At 50.5% G+C, this 22,861-nt stretch overlaps 1 protein-coding gene across 2 annotated transcripts in view; it reads left to right on the top strand.

Moving 5' to 3' along the window:
- Positions 1–22,861, top strand: part of ICA1L (islet cell autoantigen 1 like) — a 455,070-nt gene that overhangs the window by 15,250 nt on the left and 416,959 nt on the right. The gene's annotated exons all lie outside the window — the stretch shown is intronic.

Below are 22,861 nucleotides of genomic sequence, written 5' to 3'. Positions count from 1 at the left end.
CATCACTTTCACACGCCCACATTTCTGACATTGCAACAACACAAAATGATGGACTGCGTGGAGTGTCACTCACCTAGCAGTGTGTGTAGTGACCAACAAAAAGTAACTACTCGCACACCGCTAGCCGAGCGCCAGTCCACCCACACCACCATCCAAGCACCAGACCATGCACACCGCCAGCCAAACACCACTCAGCGCGCACCGACAGCCAAGTACCACTCCACACACACCGCCAGCCAAGTACCACTCCACACACACCGCCAGCCAAGCACCACTCCATGCACAGACAGCCAAGTACCACTCCACACACACCACCAGCCAAGCACCACTCCACACACACCACCAGCCAAGCACCACTCCACACACACCACCAGCCAAGCGCCACTCCACACACACCACCAGCCAAGCGCCACTCCACACACACCACCAGCCAAGCGCCACTCCACACACACCACCAGCCAAGCGCCACTCCACACACACCACCAGCCAAGCACCACTCCACACACACCGCCAGCCAAGCACCACTCCATGCACAGACAGCCAAGCGCCACTCCACGCACACCACCAGCCAAGCACCACTCCACACACACCACCAGCCAAGTGCCACTCCACACACACCACCAGCCAAGCGCCACTCCACACACACCACCAGCCAAGCACCACTCCACGCACACCACCAGCCAAGTACCACTCCACACACACCACCAGCCAAGCAACACTCCACGCACACAGCAAGCCAAGCGCCACTCCACACACACCGCCAGCCAAGCACCACTCCATGCACACCACCACTCCACACACACCGCCAGCCAAGCACCACTCCACACACACCGCCAGCCAAGCACCACTCCATGCACAGACAGCCAAGCGCCACTCCACGCACACCACCAGCCAAGCACCACTCCACACACACCTCCAGCCAAGCGCCACTCCATGCACAGACAGCCAAGTACCACTCCACGCACACCACCAGCCAAGCACCACTCCACACACACCGCCAGCCAAGCACCACTCCATGCACAGACAGCCAAGCGCCACTCCACGCACACCACCAGCCAAGCACCACTCCACACACACCTCCAGCCAAGCACCACTCCATGCACAGACAGCCAAGTACCACTCCACGCACACCGCAAGCCAAACGCCACTCCACACACACTGCCAGCCAAGCACCACTCCACACACACCGCCAGCCAAGCACCAGTCCACGCACACCACCTGCCAAGCACCAGACCACACACACCGCCTGCCAAGCACCAGTCCACGCACACCGCCTGCCAAGCACCAGACCACACACACCGCCTGCCAAGCACCAGTCCAGGCACACCGCCTGCCAAGCACCAGCCCACGCACACCGCCTGCCAAGCACCAGCCCACACACACCGCCTGCCAAGCACCAGCCCACGCACATCGCCAGCCAAGCGCCCATCCACACACACTGCCAGCCAAGCACCAGTCCAGACACACCACCAGTCAAGTGCCAGTCCATGCAGGCCGCCAGCCAAACACCAGTCCATGCACGCCGCCAGCCAAACACCAATCCATGCACACCGCCAAATAAATTTTTTTTAAAAACAAAGAAAAAAATTACAAACCATTTGGAACTAGATATAAAACTACACCTACAAACAGCGTTAACTAAAAAACAAAATACTAGTGCCACAGATGCAACTGAATAACCAATAAAAAACATTACAGACCAGGCAGTACACCATTAGACTCACGCTAGCTCCCAAAATTTCTTTTGAGTGTGATACATTTTGAAACATCTGGGCATACAAAGCCCAGGATTAGAAGGACAATCAGCACAGTGCATACGAGTATCCTTCCGCACATCTCTTCGATAGCAGACTTTACATCTCTTACAGGGATTGTTTTTTCTGGGCGTGGCAGGAATGTAATCAGCAAAGTGGCGATCTCGCAATCTAGCCACTTCCTCCACCACTCCGACTCTAGGAACATGTGCCTGTTCCACAACAACAAGGCTGCCTATCACAGACTCCTGAAACTGAACAAAAGTCGACTTTGACGCAGGAGAACACTCCTTGAACACAACAAAAGCATTAAAAGTTGCTAAATTGAACAGATGGATGGCCAACTTCTTATACCAAATATAAGACTTACGAATAGCAGTGTAAGGTTCCAACCTCTGATCAACTCTGTCAACACCACCCATGTGCTTATTGTAGTCTACAATGCACACAGGTTTACGCACTTCAGCAACAGCACCCCAAACAGGCACAGATGTAGTACTTTCATCATGGATGGTACTCAGCATGTACACATCCCTCCTGTCGACAAATTTTACAGCTAGCAGTTCATCACTACGCAAGGCACTGCACTGTCCCCTCTGAAGCTTTTTGCAAACAAGCTCTTTCGGATAACCTTTACGGTTAGAGCGGATTGTGCCACAGGCAAAAGTGTCTACTTTCAACAACTCCTTAAACAATGGCAAAGCAGTGTAGAAGTTATCAAGGTACAAATGGTGGCCTCTGTTAAACAGTCCTCTAGCAAGATCCCAGACAATTTTCTCTGCCACTCCAAAAGTGGACGGACAACCAGGGGGGTCAATAGTGGAATCCTTACCAGTGTACACACGTAAATTGGAGACATATCCTGTCCTACTCTCAGACAACATATACAGCTTAATTCCATAACGTGCCCTCTTGCTAGGAATGTACTGCTTAAAAAGTAAACGACCCTTGAACAAGACCAAAGACTCATCAATAGAAATTTCTTTGCCTGGAGAATAGATCTCTGAAAATCGATCTACAAAATGATCAATAACAGGCCTAATCTTAAAAAGGCGGTCATAGTCAGGGTGATCTCTTGGCAACGCCAAATCATTGTCAACGAAATGCAGCATCCGAAGCAAAAGTAAATACCTATCACGAGTCATAACTGCAGGAAATATAGACGTTGCCATCAAGGGACTGGAAGACCAATATGAAGCCAGGGAAGGCTTCCTTATCAAGCCCATCAAAAAAGTCAAACCGAAAAACCTATTCATCTCATCCAGATTTGTGGGAGTCCAACGGGTAGCTCTAGAGTGGGGCCTAAGTTTGGCACTGTGTTTCCTCAAAAACTGTTCCGCATACAAATTAGTATGCTCAACAATCTCAGCCAAAAAGACATCATCCATGAACAACTTAAAAAACTGTATAGGCAAGAAATTTTCACAATCCACTTTACACCCTGCATAACCAGTAAAGTCAGACAACACCGGCTGCACCATTTTTGGATCAACCCAGAGTCCAGCACTTCCAATGGGAATGCTTGCAGCACCAGGCTGCAAGCCAGATGTCTCTTGCTGCATCGGCACATCAATCTCCTCCTCTAAAACAGGCACTTCGTCCGCACTGAGAGTGGATTCATCATCCGATGATTCCATGTGGAGAGAAAACTCACTGCCTGAATCATCCTCTCCCTCAGACGCACTGTCAGTCTCATAATCCAGCTCAGAGGAAGATTCAAGAAGCAAACTAATCACCTGCTGAGCAGTCATTCTACGGCTAGCCATAATGCTAACTAAAAAAGATTATTTGTCAAACACGTGAACAACAAATCCTTTGAAAAAAAAGAAATAAACACAATGTTGCTTTATCTCACAGACCTATATACTCCAACACTATACCACTCACTTGACAGAAGCAGCTAGACTCAGCACCACCTACTCTGCACAGACACGGAAAGGATCAACAATATCCCACTAAAATAGAAAAAGGTAAAAAAACAAATTACACATAAAACAACGCAAAAAACATCGCAATTAATTTCATGCTCAGAACACAAACAGAAATACAGCCATTATGACAGCACTTACAAAAAAATACATTTATGCATAACAATAATACTCATTTGAAGTAAACCCTACAAAAATGTTTTTCTTACCAAATAAATGCAAATACGCAAAACTGCAGAACAACCACTGCCAAAACCACAAACAGGAATCACAAGCTTTACACTACAATAAAAAGGAGAAGAAAAAACATTACAATCACATATTCAAATAATGCACCAGTCAACACACAATACACCAAAAAAGCTAAGGGGTAAGTGGGCCTAAGAGTGTAAATAAAATATTCACCCCTGTAAAAGGGGAGAAACCCTTGCCCTTGAGGCCACCCCCCACACATGGCTTCATTGGTGGTCCAGTGGGCCAATACATTATCAAACATTCAATGTACCAAAATAAATTGCACCCTTTGGGGAGCAACCCTTGCCCAAGGGGCCGCTCCCCATACACATCCCTGGTGGTCTAGTGGCCAAATGGATACTGACCCTTGCCCTAGGGGTCACTTTCCTTCTAAACATCCCTGGTGGCCTAGTGGGCCCTACAAAAAACAAAAATACCTACGTGATCTGCCTACCCCAAGGGGGCAGACTGCCAGAAAGGGGCCACTCCCTATAGAACGCAAAATCTGTGGTTCAGGCAGGCAGAAAAATACAAAATATATGGGGGGCGGACACCATAGACATATTTGCACCCCTTGGGGAGTGAGCCTTGCCCAAAGGGGCCACTCCCCACACACATCCCTGGTGGTCTAGTGGGCCAAAATGGAAAGTGACCCTTGCCCAAGGGGACGCTCTCCTTATAACCATCCCTGGTGGCCTAGTGGGCTACAAAAAACATAAAGCATGGCTTGATCTGCCCCCCCCACGGGGGCAGACAGCCAAAAGCATGCCCCCAAGGGGAGTGATCCTTGCCCAAGGGGCCACTCCCCATACAGAGGAAAATTGGTGGTCCAGGGGGCTCAAAAATACATAAATATATGTCCTGCCCCCCCCCCCCCCCGGGGGGCAGACACTGTAAAATTATATGCCCCCTTGGGGAGCGACCCTTGCCCAAGGGGCCACTCCCCACACACATCCCTGGTGATCTAGTGGGGCCTAAATGGAGAGTGACCTTTGCTCGAGGGATCACTCTCCTTATACGCATCCCTGGTGGCCTAGTGGGCTACAAAAAACTAAAAGCATGGCTTGATCTGCCCCCCACGGGGGCAGACAGCCAAAAACATGCCCCCAAGGCGAGTGACCCTTGCCCAAGGGGCCACTCCCCAAACAATGTCGCATTGGTGGTCCAGTGGGCTACACAAATCCACAATATATCTCCTGCCCCCCCCGGGGGGGGGGGCAAGCACAGTAAAACATTATGCACCCCTGGGGGAGCGACCCTTGCTCAAGGGGCCGCTCCCCGAAACAGAAATCGACCGAAAAAATAAACAAATCGGACTTTTCTGCATTCCTGCTGCACGACCGTGCAGCAGGAATGCAGAAAAGAGGCACCGGGGGGAAAGGCAAACCCTTTTCTGTCCCCCGGTGCTTCGCAAAGAAAGATTGTTGCAGCGAGATCGCTGTGCGTACCTGTTTCCCCACCGAGGCGCAGCTTGGAAATGGCGGCCACCGGTGGGGAAACAGAAAGTAAACAAGTGCCGACGTCAGCGCGGCTCGCGCGCTGACGTCATCAGTGACGTCGGAGGGGGCGGGTGGGGGAGGCACGGGAAGGTCTTCCCCTGCCTGCCGCAGTAAAAAAAAAAAAGATCGACGACACGCGGGTGGAGCTGCAGCCCTCCTCCCGCAGGTAGGCGCCATGACGGCCGGGAGCCGTCATCAGCACACGAGCGCTGTGTGCCATGACGGATCCCGGCCGTCATCAGCATCGAAGGGGTTAAGATCACGCCAGTGAGCCTCGTCCCACTTTTTCCTGGCCTCTTTTTGTACCTTCCTGTATATGTCCCTCGCTTTTCTCACACCTAAAATGTTCTTATTTCTAAGTTCAGTGCTGAGATTCTGGCGGGCTACTCTACAGGACTTATCATACCATCCCATTTTGGGTAATTTTTTCTGGACGTTTTCTAGTTACGTCGGCTTCTTGAAAAACTCCTGGAGCTTGGTAAAAAAATTCATGAGCATCAAGCATGATTTCAGGGAAATTTTGATTTGTAACATATGAATTTATCTTACCCACTTCTTCGACCACCACTTTTTTAAGCTCCTCCAACCTCTCTGTGTTCTCAATTAATCTACCCCATTTTATATGGCGCTGGTTGTTCGAGGCTACAATATCTAAGGTGATTTTGCCACCCCCGTGATTAAATTCTCTTAACCCCATGTTTGCTTTAAAAAACATTCAAAGAAGGTTATGGTCACTCTCCATCCGGTTTTTAACAGCCATATCAATCAGCCTATGCCATTCTCTAATATCCACTAAGAAGTAGTCTATTCAACTGGAGAACCTACCATTATCAAATGTTTTGTTCCCCTGTCGCTCTGAAGGGGTACGTCCATTAGCTGCTCTGAGACCTCTTGCTAGACATAAGGCCTTCAGTTGGATGGCCACCGCTGTCCACCTTCTAACTATGGGTAGTTCTAGCTGGGGGACACCCCACTTACTGTCCTCCTCTTCTGTTAGGGTTTGATCTTCTTGGCCAAGCGGTTCGAATGTGGTATTAACATCACCCCCAACAATAAAAGACAACTGTGTTGGGAGAGCTTCAAGCTCAAGGTCAAGAGCGGTGATTACTTCTGATGTTAAATATGGCCACCCCCTGTCCATTAGCCCAAGTGAGGTTAGCTGACAAGATGTCAACTAGTGGAGAACTCCTTTGCTGTATTCTACAGCATAATGTTTGGCGGACCCAAATTATCAGGCCCCCTGATGGACGACCCTTAGGATTTTTTGTAGCTAGGATTTGGAAATTAAGGTACCCTAGATGATGTATTGGGGTCACTGACCATGTTTCCTGGAACAGTAGAATATCAAATTGGTCTATAAATTTACACCATTCTGGTGATAACAGCTTATTAGTAATTCCAGCGATATTCCAGGATAGAAAAGACAACCCTGTCTCAACTGCTTCATCTACTACTGAACCTAGCGGAGCCTGGGATATAAATATACCTTGGGTTTCATCCTCCAACCCTGTTTCTGATTCTAAATTAGTATGATGGTAACCTAAAAGTTCGGTTGAAGATGCAACAGGACCAGGAGCAAGACGTGGTACTAACATAGAAGAAACCAACTGTGGCTCGGAGTGTTTATTCTCAATTCTATTACTTAGAATAGTTACATCATCTACCCTTTTCTCTGGGATCAAGGAAATAACATTTGTGGGACCAATCCCCTTTTCTATAGGAATGTCTATACTTTTTAGCTCAACTGGTTCATTAAACACTACGCTGTCTGCCATCTCAAGTCAATCACATTCGTTTAAGTCTGACAGAGCCCCAAATCTATTTTCAAGACTGATTCCCCATTCACTAGGTTGGGGACCCCTGCCAACTTATTTAACCCCGGGTTCCACTTTGTCTTTAGTATACTCGGATTCCCAGTTTTACATCTATGATAGAAAAAATCCAAAGTTAACGGGATGATGCCTGTACTCCTGCGTTGTGGGGGAAATAGATTTCTCAAAACATCAGGGAGTAATTCTGGACTTAGAAAATGCAAAACTACACAATCACCTTTAAATTTTTTCACACCATTCACTATCCAGTCCACCCTTCTTGCCATAGTAATTTCCTCAGCTAGCTGCTGTTTGCCCCATGGGGATATCATCATGTTATTGGATAACCAGTGAAATGCTTTACTGATCAGGGAAGATGTAGATTCCACTTGACCCGGGTTTAAGGGAGGCACATTGGCCAGGACCAAGACGAGGGGGGAGGCCTCTACAATGAGTTGAACCGGGCCTTTCTCAATGCCCATCCCAGTGGATTTTAGTGGGGGGACTTCGTTGACTATTACCTGATCGTCGTTACGTGCTGGGTCGGTGGAGGATTTGGTGCCACTTTATCCCTACCCTCAATCCCAGCCCCTGGGACATTCACTGAAGGTCCAGCTCTATTTGAAACTGGGATTGGTGTATTGCCCACCTCCTCCACGGGCTTATTTATGAGTCCCCCTAGCCTCTTTACCTCTGCTGTTAGCTGGTCAAGTTTGGCTACCAACGGTTTAATAATGCATTTGATCTTTGAATCAATCATGCTCACTAGTTTTTTAATTTGATCCAATACCACCTTCCCACCATACTCCCCTGTTGCCTCTTTGGAGGCCATAATTTTAGGTAGAGAGGCAGTCCTTTTCCTACTAGAGCGTAGCCCACCACGTTAACTCTGGCCCTGTCTACATGCTCTGACTGCTCTAGTTACTGGCATGGACACAGGGGAGGGGGAATTATCTACAATCATGTTTGACTGATCTAAGGAGTCATTATCTAAATTATCGACAGTGAAATGAAATGAATGAAATGAAATGAAATTGGGTTTATAAAGCGCATGGCTGCCCTCGAGCGTCCCAGCGCTGATTAAAATAATAAACAATAATGATAATTGCAGAGAACTCAGGAGGGGAAAGATCTAAAATGTGTTAGGGAAAAGGAAGGGTTTAAGTGCCTTTCTAAATTTCGGATAGGAGGCTTCCATCCGGAGCTCCCTAGGAAGTGCATTCCATTTCTTTGCCGCATTCAGCGAGAACCGGCGACCTCCTGAACGTGCTTTCCTCACTCTAGGAGTGGTGGCCAGGTTTTCTCCCTCGGACCGCAGGGATCGGGCTGGTTTGTAGGGGCAGATCATGTCTCTCAAGGCCGGAGGGCCTTTACCTTGCAGTGTCTTGTGTGCAATGCAGAGTGATCCTGAATTGGGAGCCAGTGGAGAGCTCTTAACAGAGGTTTAGCTGAGGCCCGCCTTGATGCCCCCATGAGCAGCCGGGCTGCGGCGTTCTGTACTCGCTGAAGAGTATTAATGGAGGCCTGAGGTGCAGCCAAAAAGAGGGCGTTACCATAATCCAATCTAGATAGGATTAGACCCTGGATAAGTAACTTTCTTGATTGGAAAGGCAGAAGAGGGAGTACCTTCCGTACTGCTCGGAGAAGGCCAAAGCAACCTCCGGCAACTTTCTCTGCATGGGTCTTAAACGTTAATTGAGGTTCAAACCAAACCCCAAGACTTTTGATTTTTTCCTTAGGTGGAGGGAGTTCACCCATGCAGGGGGGCCAAAGCTCAGCGGGCAAAGATGTTGCTTGACTACCCAGAAGCATGATCTCTGTCTTAGCTCCATTTAATTTGAGCTTAGAATCAGTCATCCACACGGAGACTGCAGTTAGACATTTGAAGAGATCATCTGGGCATCCCCCTTGGCGTGCCAGCGAGACGACAAGTTGTGTGTCGTCTGCGTAGCTGATGGATTTGATCCCGAAGGGGGCAATTATCTCCTCTAACGGGGCCATGTAAACATTAAACAGTGTGGGGCTCAGGGAGGAGCCCTGAGGAACCCCACACTGAAGAGGAGTGGATTTGGACATGGAACCATTTTCCCATATCCTGAAAGATCGTTTTTCCAGAAATGATTCCAGCCATTTGAGGGCAGATCCTGTGATGCCCAGGTTGGCGAGACGTTTGATCAAGGTTATATGGTCCACAGTGTCGAATGCAGCGCTTAGATCCAGGAGGATCAGAGCCGCTGATCCCCCTGAGTCTAAGATGCATCTGGCCTCCTCTGTCACCGCTACGAGGGCCGTGTCGGTGCCCTGGCCTGGGCGAAAGCCTGTTTGAGAGCTGCTCAATAGATTATTAGTCTCTAGATAACCAGAGAGCTGCCTATTCGCCAGTTTTTCAGCCAGTAGGAATGGTTTGGTCGGGGTTGTCATCAGGAGGAAACACAATATCTGAATTATCACTGCAATGAACCTGTATCGGGACTTCTACCTGGTTAGGTTCTGGCGGAGAGCTCTGTGTGGGGATAATGGATGTAGAACTCAAGCCCAATGATATCCTTCTCGTGCTGTAGATTTTACTCACCACCTGCACTAGGTAATTGTCCATAGTGTTAGAAACAGAAGAAGACTTTTGTTTGGACATGTTGCACAGAGTGAGATGGTAGCACACTTACACTGGGAACTCAAGGGCAGACAAAGATTAGCAGTTGACGATAGAATGCAGCACAAACAATCCTCAAATGTATTGGCAACAGTAAATCTTACGATGAGGGTGCCACAGATGGACCACAACGACAACAGATAAGAATCCTGGCCCAGTCCAGTCACGGTCAGTCTCAGACTGTCTGCCCTTTGTCCGACTTCGTCCGGCGTCCCGCTCGCGTCCCGCTGAGCGTTACACTGGCCGTTGATATAGGAGAGCGTCGCAAGCGGGGGGCGTGGCTACAAGGGGGCGCGGCCGAGATGACCGAGGCAGTGCAGGGGCTCCTGGTCAAGAGAGTCCCTGTCACGCACCACCCCTGTAGCTGCTGTTGGCTGTTGATTCCCCGACTCGTGCTCAATCTGCAGGTTGAATTAGATGACAGCCCCCACCTGAAGCTGCAAAGCGGCACCCGCGAAGCGGGTGCGGCGAGCAGTGGCGTCTACAGCAGCAAGGACCCGCAAGAAGAAGTGAAGAGGTCAGCGCAAACTCCGTGACCACCTTCACGGTTCTGTTAATAGCATAAGCGTCCCACCAAATCCAAGGGATACACTGTTTTTCAGGTCCCGGTCAAGCGGGGGGCGTGGCTATGAGGGGGCGCAGCCGAGATGACCGAGGCAGTGCAGGGGCTCCTGGTCAAGAGAGTCCCTGTCACGTACCACCCCTGTAGCTGCTGTTGGCTGTTGATTCCCCGACTCGTGCTCAATCCGCAGGTTGAATTAGATGACAGCCCCTACCTGGAGCTGCGAAGCTGCACCCGCGAAGCGGGTGCGGCGAGCAGTGGCGTCTACAGCAGGAAGGACCCGCAAGGAGAAGTGAAGAGGTCAGCCCAAACTCCGTTACCACCTTCACGGTTCTGTTAATACTCACTGTCCCACACACACACTGTCACACACACACACACACTGTCACACACACACAGTCACACACACAGACTGTCACACACACAGACTGTCACACACACAGACTGTCACACACACAGACTGTCTCACACACACACTGTCTCACACACAGTGTCTAATTTGGGGTTCGCCCACTTCGTGCGGTTTATGGAGCACAGTGTTTGTGGGGACTTACCCCCCTCTCCCCCCAAGCTGCAGAGACACAGAACAGGCAGGAGACACATTACTTGAAAAAAAACAATCCATTCTCCTGAACCATCAGAGTTCACCCTTAAAAAGCTGGAGGTGACCACCCAGCAAGTAGCCTGAGGGGGACCCCGAAGCTTACCTTGGTCGCAGTGCAGGTGGCTTAGAGTCCGGGTCCCTTGAGGGGAGGGGCCGGAGTGTGCCCCTCCTGCAGAGTCACTGCGCTCTAAAGAATGATACAGATCCAATGAAGGGGTGCAAGGAACCCTGGTGTCTCCAGCAGCCCGGCCTCTCGGAGAGCCCCTGGGAAACCTGCCCCTAGAGACTTTTGGCAGGCCTCGCAAGATCTCAATTATACAACTGATGAATAGCCACCTTTGTGTCCCCCCAGCACCCTCCAACTCCTCACCTCCTTCTGGAGTCTAGATAGATATTTTCATACATCTTCCATAGCTGGTACATACTGGTCTCCACGGAAGTTGCACAAAGTAGCTACTGGCGATGCATCAACATGTTTGTGATCTTGTGCACCCTCTCCGGGGCTGCACTGCCATTGGACGGGAGTGGTCAGGTCTGGTGGAGATTGACTGACATCGACGGCATTACCTTGCTGCCTCGGGGCTGCTGTTTAGCCATACATATTACACAGCTTGACTGACAGCACGGTTCCTTCCAAGGACAGGCGCCATTGGCTTGCAGCCTCACTCGCGGTCACGCACGTTTGCCCTGGCGCACTCCCGTGAATCCCAACCGCGACGAATCGTTGATCAAATTGGCGCGTGCGGCTGCATGCAAACGTCTTGTTGATTAGACAAATGATCATATAGAGATATGGCCACCTTTGAGTCTGCTTCACTAGGCAAACATAACCTTTGCTAGCCATGTAATATACTTTTCGCGTTCACCTCAACTTCAAGCGCCTAGTAAGCGCTATACAAAAGCAATTTTAATTCAGTTCAATAGAGCACCTAACATTTGCACGGCCACCCCCGGATCAGCTTTCAGACCACCCTTCCCAGTACTTCTCTCTTCTTCACACCTTCCCTTGTGACGCGTTCCCGTTTTTGTGAGGTATGCCTCCGTGCCCATTTCGCTCACCTCAGCCACCTGGAAACTGGTTTGGAAGATGGATAAACTGCCTCTCTGCTCTGCATAGGGGAAATGCGTTGTTTTGATTAGCCAGTTGTGAATCGTTTTGAGTCCCACTTTATTCTCTAACGACTTTTTAACCCTTCGCGTCCGTTTAGTTGTACTGCATTGTTTTGCTAACCTTAGTAGATAGCAACACAAGTCCCTTGTAACGAGAACTGCTGGTCTGTAAATGATCGTCAGTGAGCTTGTCTCCATCCATGTGTTTTTAGGTCGAGCGTAGCGATAGAGTAGCGTGGACCTTTTGCTGGCGTGTCTGGGGGGAATGTGAGACAGCGATCGTCCACGCGCCTCGCTGTCTCAGATTCCTCCTCGTGGGCGCGCACGGCGCCGTGCCCATGCTCCCGTGTGCACACAGCTAGCCACCACACAGACTGAAACACACTTTCACTTTCCATCCCCCCACCAGTCATCGCGCACGCATGTATGCATGCATACATACATACATACACACACACACAGACGCGCACACACGCAGGCATACACGCGCACAAACACACACACACACACACACAGACACCGAGACACTCGCACACACATGCGCGCGCGCACACATCCCCCCCCCCCTAACACCCCACTCACCGAGTTCTTTTCGTGTGTCCCTCTCTCCCTCGGCAGGTAGCGGGTCATCCTCAGCAGCAGGCGGGGCTCTCCACGAGCACGGGAGCCCCGCTAGCTGACATGAAAATCTTCCGGATGACGGGCACAGGAGCGCTTCAGCACAGGAGCGCGGGGTAGGCTCCCGTCTGCTTCCTGTCTTTTTACAGCCCCGCCCCCGTCCCAACACAGGTTGCCTGGCTTCCTGTTGAAGCCGGGCTGCGGCGGTGAGTTTTGATTATTTCATGCGACTAATTTTAGTGTTGGGGGCGGCTCGGGTTTCTGTTGCCCGTAGAAAGCCAGGACACCTCCCCGGGTTTCCTTTCACGGGTAATACCTTGTTTTTAATATGTGGCTAACGTTTGCGAAATGACTCTTATTTTGTGAAATACATTTCAGCTATCTTGCAAATATCTCAGCAAGAGTATAACTGGCCAGGGAAAGTCACAGGAGCTACCGGGTTGACTAGAAAATGTCTCTCCGCATAACGTGTTCTAATTAAAACAATCTCTTGTTATTTTTGGCAACTCTGGCGCCGCACTTAGGGTGCACCACTGCGCTCGCTTTTCCACTATTTGCTCCTCGTTGTCCTGCATTGTAACTTTAAGTATTAACTACATGGGCGCCGCGCTTAATATTTTAGCAGGCGTCCGGTTGTATATTTTCTTTTGGGGGGGGGGGTTATTTGATAATATATATGTATATTTTTTAACAGTACTAATGCCTCATGTAATCCGGTTGACCGGGAAACTAAGCAAACAATGGCGTCCGTACTCGGCTCGACCAACTCTGTTAACATCTCTACTTTGGTGCAGCAAGGAGAGAGAAGGGCGGAGGCGCGACAAGCGGCCTACGAGTCTGCTTTACTTATCATCCCTCGGTGCAGGGAGATTACCCTTCTGCTGTAGTGAAGTCTGCACCAATGGCTAGCACTAGGAGCCTCACCTACTCCTGCGCTGTTCCTGCTTGGGGTTTGCCAACCTAGGCGTCCGCAGGCTACAGCACCAATGCCCCGTTGGGCGCTTGGCCTGCCTTCTCAGCCTTCCATGGAGCGCGACGTCCAGGCCACCCCTACAGCACGGTCCTCAATGGCCTCTAACTCACAGCAGGGTGCTTGGTTTTTTCAGGATGGCTTCGAGCGTTGGTTGTGTAATGTACTCTTTGTTCTAAATTCCGGAAGAATTGAATCTGTCTTAGACACAAATACAGACACGAATTTTAATGTGATTGAAATAAGATCATCTTTTCTCTGTCACAAACCCTTATGGAACCCACAGGACCACCACACCCACCACCACTACATCCACCACCACATCCAACACAACCACCACCCCATCCACCACCACCGCATCCACCATCACCACATCCACTGTATCCACCACCACCGCATCCACCGCATCCACCACATCCACCACCACATCCACCATCAACAACACATCCACCACCACCACCACATCCACCATCACCTCCACATCTACCATGACATCCACCATGACATCCACCACCACATCCACCACCACTTCACCACCGCATCCACCACCACCACATCCACCATCACATCCACATCCACCGCCACATCCACCGCCATATCCACCACCACCACATCCACCACCACCACCTCCACCACCACCACCACATCCACCACCACATCCACATCCACCACCACCACATCCACCACCACATCCACCACTTCCACCGCATCCACCACCACCACATCCACCACCACCACCTCATCCACCCCCTCATCCACCACCTCGTCCAGCACCGCATCCACCACCACCACATCCACCACCACCACATCCACCACCACCACATCCACCACACCCACCATCACCACATCCACCACACCCACCACCACCACATCCACCACCATCACTTCCACCACCACATCCACCACCACTTTCACCACATCCACAACCACCACATCCACCACCACCACATCCACCACATCACCACCACATCCATCATCACCACCACATCCACCATCACATCCACCACCACCACATCCACAACCACATCCACCATCACCTCCACATCCACCGCCACATCCACCACCACATCCACCACCACCACATCCACCACCACCACCACCACATCCACCACCACCACATCCACCACCACCGCATCCACCACCACCGCATGCACCACCACCACCTCATGCACCACCTCCACCACACCCACCACCACCACTACATCCACCACCACATCCACTACAACCACCGCATCCACCACCACATTCACCACCACATCCACCATCACATCCACCACCACATCCACCGCATCCACCACCACATCCACCGCATCCACCACCACCACATCCACATCCACCACCTCATCCACCACCTCATCCACCACCTCATCCACCACCGCATCCACCACCACCACATCCACCACACCCACCACCATCACTTCCACCACCACATCCACCACCACTTTCACCACATCCACAACCACCACATACACCACATCCACCATCACATCCACCACCCCCACCACCATCACATCCACCATCACCTCCACATCCACCGCCACATCCACCACCACCGCATCCACCACCACCGCATGCACCAGCACCACCACACCCACCACCACTACATCCACCACCACATCCACTACAACCACCACCCCATCCACCACTACCACCACCACCGCATCCACCACCACATCCACCATCACATCCACCATCCACCATGAAATCCACATCCACCACCGCCACATCCACCACCACATCCACCACCACCACCACCACATCCACCACCACCACATCCACCACCACCACATCCACCACCACCACATCCACCACCACATCCACCACCACATCCACCACCACATCCACCACCACATCCACCACATCACCACCACATCCACCACATCCACCACATCACCACCACATCCACCACATCACCACCACATCCACCACATCCACCACATCACCACCTCCACCACCACCACCACATCCACCACAATCACCACCACATCCACCATCACCACCACCACCACATCCACCACCACCACATCCACCACCACATCCACCACCACATCCACCGCATCATCCACCACATCATCCACCACCACTTCCACGGCATCCTCCACCACCACATCCACCACCACATCCTCCAGCACATCCGCCACCTCATCCACCACCTCATCCACCAGCACATCCACCACCTCATCCACCACCACATCCACCACAACATCCACCACACCCACCACCATCATTTCCACCACCACATCCACCACCACTTTCACCACATCCACCACATCCACCACATCCACCACATCACCACCACATCCACCACCACCACCACCACATCCACCACAATCACCACCACATCCACCATCACCACCACCACCACATCCACCACCACCATATCCCTCAGATCCACCACCACCACATCTATATGTGTGTGGCTCTGTGTGTGTGTAGGTGCAAATGCAATGTTCTTGGATTTTCGTCACAATAAAATACACTGAACATAATCTTCACAAAAGTTATTTACAAACGTTTAAGCTATTGCCATTATAAATTACAATAACTTTTATTTAAGTATTAATTATTTACAAAATTAAAAGCCATTGTTATTTGTAATATCAATACATCTAAGTCACGTAAATACAACACACATTGCATTACAAATGCTGTAGGTGTCATATTTGCAAAAGTTAAAACTATTGACATTGTAACTGACAAAGCTATTAATTTTGCTACTTTCAAAACCAACACATAAATAAAAAAAGTGTCATTTACAATACCAATAGCTCAAACTTTCCTAATGCGAGACTTATTGCATTTCCAATGCTTGTTTTAAAATTTGTAAATAAAGAACAATTGCAACAAAAAACAAAGTGCCGGTCCCGCGGGGAGTGCTGGCTTCAAGGCGCGGTCATGTGACTGCGTGCCCCCGCCCTCTCCTCCAGGAGTCGATGCGAGGCGCGGGGCTGCCGGGGATGGCCATTGTTCTGACGCAGCTTGTTTAACCAGCACGTGGGTGGGTTTAAGACCACTGTCCGCCTTCCAAGCTGTTCAACTTTCCAAAGGAAACAGTTATACACGAGCAGTTAATATACCCGTCCACAGTCTATTTTCCTCGCAAGAGCACCGCTTCTAAGCCAAGAATCCGTTCCTCTCATCACCTGCACCCGCCAGAAAGCATGGTGCTAAAGATCACGGTGTCCCTGGGGCAGCGTCTAGTACATTAATAATCATTGCCAGCCTCCCTCCCAAAGCCCGATTTATCTCCCAGACAATTGCAAACTTCTTGGTTGCTACTTTTGATGTCAATTCTGTACAGCATCTCTGTGCGGGCTATTTACCAAACGCATAAATAACAAGCCGTGAGCGTGCACGCTCCCGAACTTCCGGTTTCGGGATGTGCACGCTCACGGCTGTCGAGGGGCTGGACTTCCGTCTTTGCAAGAAGCCCGCGCCCATGGAGTGGATGGCCCAGAGGACCGGTGGCAGCAGAAGTCCGGATTGGTGGCTGAGGCGGTAAGTGGGGCTTTGGGGACTTGGCATGTGTGCGTGTGCGTGCGTGTGTCTGCTTGTGTGTCTGCGCTTGTGTGTCTGCGCTTGTGTGTCTGCGCGTGTGTGTGTGCGTGCCTTCGGCAGGACTGCTAAGCGCGTCCACAAAGCCTGGTCGGCTCGTGCACCGCTCTGTGTCCCTTGAGAGTGAACTCGGCAGCAATAGGTCTCGATGCCGAGACCTAAAAATGGTGTACCATCAATAAACAAATGGTACCAAAATGACAAAAATCCAATGAGGGGAACCGGAAATATGGATAACATTTCATTTATACAGTAGAAATAGTGCCAAGAAGCAAAAAAGTGTCAGTGATAGTCAATGGTTGCAGTAGACAGGGACCTAGCTGTAATATGAGGCTCACCACAGTAGAGTGCGGACCGGATTCACCAACCAGCTTCATCATGGTCAAAGATTTTACCTTCTAACTTTAGTCTTTTAATACACATCTAAAGAGCCCCAGGAAACTCTGGTGAGGCACATAGAAACTCTTAGGGTGTGAAGCAGATGATATCAGCAGGGTACAGTCCAGGTGCCACTGTTCTGCTGCAAAAGGAACAATTGATGGACGGAATGCTGAACAATAAAAACTTTCACCCCTAGTCACAAAGATCTGGGTTTAATCCATCGTTCTTTTGCTCACCACGCCATCCCAGTTTGGACTCATCCATATGCAAATCAGTCTTGACCCTGTCCCTCATGGGAACATTCAAGCCCGAACTGCCAACCTAGGTCCTCCCTGGATCAGAATCTATCATCCTGGGACTGGTTACGGGGCATCACCCTTCATCAGCCAGGATAGCTTAAATCCAGTGGCGCAGTGAGCACGGGAACCACGTCTGCTGGGCAGTTTTAGTAAAGGCTTCTGATAGCTTATTGTATCCCTATAGCTTAAACTAAGGTCAGCCTTCCGACCCCTGGAGTCTACTTATTTGTCTTTGGTACAAGAGGGAGTTTGTCTAGTCCTTCAGGGCTCCTATCACATCACATACACCAGGTCCATTCCTCTTCGGTTCTCTGTCAGACCAAGCAATGTTTTTCTGTTCTTCCCTAGCTCCAGAGAGTATTCTGAAGTGGGTGCCTGGAGATGCCACATTTATGCTTGGCATGAGCTAGTGGGTAGGATTGAAACATGGGCGCACCATAGCCAAAAGTTCCCAGGGCCAAACCTTTTCACTTGGGCCATTTTCAAGAGGGCAGGGGTTGTGATTGGGTGGTGTTCTAAACAATGGGTCAGACAGAATTGTGGTTAAACAAAAAGCAGGATTTTCCAGCAGCCAGACAGTGGATACACAAGAATTGTCTTGGCATCCTGTTCCTGTACTTTCACATGTGTCCCCAGTGTTGGAGGTGTGGTTTCGCCGAGCAACAAGATGGCCGCTCTTTGAGAGGGCTCTGCTGGCCGAACGAAACATCCTCCATCTATCCGCATTTTCAGGAGTCACCAGCAAGTAATTTCGAGCAGCACCTTATTGCATCAGCCTGCGGCCCTACTTGTGTGAGCCCAGACCGACATTGGCCATGTCGGTGCCAGCTGTGAGTCGTGGACGTGCTGTGCTGCCTGGCAGGTCTAGCTGGGCCTAGACAAGCTGCGTGAGCTCCCGGCTGTGGGCAGCCTGAGTAGTGCGGAGAGGCCAAGCCAAAGGGGAGCTTATGTGTTGTGGAACATCACTCTGTAGGAAACCCTCCATGCAGCAGAGACATCCACGACTGCCGGAATCCTGGTGCGAAGCAGAGGAGAACTGCAAGCTTGACGCCGAGATGCGAGCTCTTATCTACATCATAGGGGCCGGCGAGGAGGCAATGAGAGTGTGCTTCCTGCCCTGCCCACTCGTCTGGCACTAGATCCTGGTTGTGGGGCATGGCAAGACTGCTGACTTCGGTGACGGTTGGGAGCTGCAGACTGCAAGGAGCCTGTAGGGAGGTATGTGCAGAGGGCCCTAAAAGAAACACGCTACCCGGAGACCCCCTTGGGGATTAAACTCAGGGGAGGCGTCTGGCTGTCGCGGAGGCTGCCCTGTTCAGGTGACATGGGCAGTAACTGCTTGGCCGGGTGGACCCTGCTTCAGCGGCTGTTCCCTGTGCCGGCGGCTGTCTACTCCTTCACTGCTGCTGACGACATTTATATGAGACTTGTGTTGTGGCTCCCACACCAGCACCTTGAGAATATACTGAACGCTGGATATTGCAGACGCTGGTTCTCACTTGGGGACTCCTGGAAAGGTCCCCTCTTGACTAAGCTCTCTGGCAGGGTGGCGGGACAGCCCTCTCCTCATTATCTGCACCACTGGACCTACTTGCGACCCCCACAGAGAGCCGGATGAGGGGAGGCGAGATCGCCTTGCAATATACTTTTGCCTCGCCCCCATCCACTTCGCAGCTGTTACTGACACAAAGTTTGTAGAAAGGTGGTGGCTCATATATTAGAGACCTGGTTACCTGCAACAACACTTCATGAGGCTCTACACGTCCACAATGGGGAAGCGCTACACGAAACAGGCACCCACCCTTTTCCAGGCGGATACTTCCCACCCATCCACCCTTTTTCCATGCTGCTACTTCCCACCCACCCTTTTCCTGTGCTGCTACTTCCCACCCACCCCTTTTCTATGCTGCTACTTCCACCCACCAATTTTCCAAGGTGCTACTTCCCATCCATCCACCCACCCACCTATTTTCCGTGCTACTACTTCCAACCCACCCATTTTCCATGCTGCTACTTTACCCACACACCCATTTTCTGTGCTGCTACTTCTCACTTACCCATGCAATTTACGTGCTGCTACTTTTCATCCACCCATTTTCCATGCTGATACTTCCCACTCACCCGTTTTCCATGTTGCTACTTCCCTCCCCCTTTTTCAGTGTTGCTACTTCCTTCCCATCCCCCTTTTTCCATGTTGCTACTTCTCTCTTCCACCCACCCCTTTTCAGTGTTGCTACTTCGCACCCACCCCCTCTTTTTCCGTCATGCTACTTCCCACCCACCCTCCTTTTTCCATGTTGCTACTTCCCACACATTCCCCTCTTTTTCAGTGTGGCTAGTTCCCACCCACCCACCATTGTTCCGTGTAGCTACTTCCCACCCACCCGACCTTGTTCCGTGTTGCTACTTCCCACCCACCAACCCTTTTTCCATGTTGCTACTTCCCACCCACCTGCCCTTTTTCTGTGTTGCTGCTTCCCACCCATCTGCCCTTTTTCCGTGTTGCTTCGTCCCACCCACCCGCCCTTTTCCGTGTTGCTTCGTCCCACCCACCCGCCCTTTTCCGTGTTGCTACTATCCCACCGACCCGCCCAACTTTTTTCTGTGTTGCTGCTTCCCACCCATCCACCCTTTTTCTGTGTTGCTGCATCCCAACCTCCCCCTTTTTCCATGTTGCTACTTCTCTCCCAGCCCCCTTTTCCACCTACCCCTTTTCGGTATTGCTACTTCTCAGCCACCCACCATTTCCCGCACTGCTACTTCCCACACCCACCTTTTTTCCATGTTGCTACTATTTTCAGTGTTGCTACTTGCCACCCACTCCCCTTTTTCCGTGTTGCTACTTTATTTTTCTGTGTTGCTACTTCCCACACTCCCCCCTTTTTTTTTCTCTGTGGCTAGTTCCCACCAATCCGCCCTTTTCCATGTTGCTACTTCCCACCCATCCCCCTTTTTTCCGTGTTGCTACTTCCCACCTATCCCACCATTTTCTGTGTTGCTACTTCCCACCCACCCCTTTTCCAGTGTTACTACTTCCCAATTCCCAACCCCCATTTTCTGTATTGTTACTTCCCCCCTTTTCCTTGCTGCTACTTCCCACCCACACACCCCTTTTTCCGTGTTACCACCTCCCACCTACCCCCACTTTTTCCATGTTGCTACATCTCAAACTCCCGCTTTTTCTTTGTTGCTACTTCCCACACATCCTCCTTTTTCTGTGTGGCTAGTTCCCACCCATCCCCCCTTTTCTGTGTTGCTACTTCCCTCTCATCTCCCCTTTTTAGGTCTCGCGACCTATCAAAGCGCATGCGCATTGAGCGGAGCGAGAATTCAAGTGCTCAAAATCCTCGTCAAACCAAGGGCTTTTTGGTGCGGTTTTCTTTGAGTTCACGTGAATCACGTGACCAAACAAGCACGCGCATCAGCCTCCCTCCCTCCCTCCTAATTGCATTTTTTTAACGGCCGCCACCACATCAAAGGGCTTCGCCCAGCGTGCGCTCTGCGGCTTCTCCTCCCCTAATTAATCATGGCTGGCCGGCCGTACTTTCAGTTTCCCGGCTGAGGTACAGGACGTTGCGCGCACCACTCGCGTGTTTTTTTTTAATTCTTTTCGCATGCTTATTCTTCTTGCATTCTCTTTTCTGTTTGATCTTTTCCCTTGAATTTGACTTTCACTTAACATTTCTCTCTCTTACCCCGTCCCTCTTTAGTTTTCTCTCACGACCCCGTTCCTTCTCGCCACCCTCTCCTTTCTTTCCTTCTTCCCCATTCCGTTTTCCATCGCTTCCCCTTCCCCAACAGAGCCCAGCATCTCCGACCACGTGCTTCCCAGCTTGCGAGTGTGCGCGTGTGTTTACAGGCAGGACTGACTTAGTCAGCAGAACCTGTTCTGATGAGCTACAGCCTGCTGTGTGTGCCGAGCCGCCCTGCCTGCTCGTGGGCTTCAGACTAGTTCCAGCAGCATGTTCCATTTGCTAGCCGGCGCCTGTCTGCGTGTGACAGAATTACTGCGTGTTTCATTGGGATTGTATTGGGTTTAGGGGCGGACGCGAGCCCTGTCTAGCCAGTCAGGGAGCCACCTCCGATTAATCATGACGATTAGTCGCCAAATCGCAATACCGGGCACCAGCACGGGCGCCCTGTTCTCTTGCTCATTACTTTGATGTTCAATTTGCACACATTCTTCATTATTGCGAATTGAAAGTCACAGTCGAGAGGCTGAAGTGAAAATTACCCTGGTGACGTGAACTGTCGCTCTGGGATGGATGCAGGAGTAGGTTTCTTGGCCCCGAGTTTGTCAATGTTACAATTTGTGTTTTTCCTGTGGAGGCTGTGTGTTATCGCATGTCTAGAGCCCGTTGCTCTCTGCAAGTTGACTTTATCACCTGCAGGTGACCAGGGCTCCAAAAATGGCACCTGGGCAGCGTTTCCAAGTTTCCTTACACCTTCACAGCGCTCTGGCCTTAACACAGCGAGTAGTGAAAGGAACAGGAGGTTGCCTGGAAGAAATTCTTTTTTTACAGCATGTCATGTATGGTTCACACTTAAAAAAACACTGCTTTTTTACTATATGCGTCCTTGTACGGCTAGTGTAATGTAATACGTAGTAACATATACTTTTATTGTAATAAACTAGGGCAGAATTAAGGGTAATATTAGTACCCGGCTTGTTCCATAGAATAATATTGTGCTTGCTCACCACTTGAAAAGTATTTAGCGCAAACTCCTGAAAATGTGTATTATACTAAATTCTGTCCAATAATTATCGATCAGTTTCTCGAACAGCGCTAGAAATTATCCTATGATAAAGTGATGTTATCCGTAGTCCGTCAACAGTCTTTAATATGGCCAACCTTGCATTTTACAATAGACTAATGTTTAATAGA

Source organism: Lissotriton vulgaris, chromosome 2_1 (assembly GCF_964263255.1).
Source record: "Lissotriton vulgaris chromosome 2_1, aLisVul1.2, whole genome shotgun sequence".
Lineage (NCBI taxonomy): Eukaryota > Metazoa > Chordata > Amphibia > Caudata > Salamandridae > Lissotriton > Lissotriton vulgaris.
This window is presented reverse-complemented; position numbering and strand designations above follow the sequence as displayed.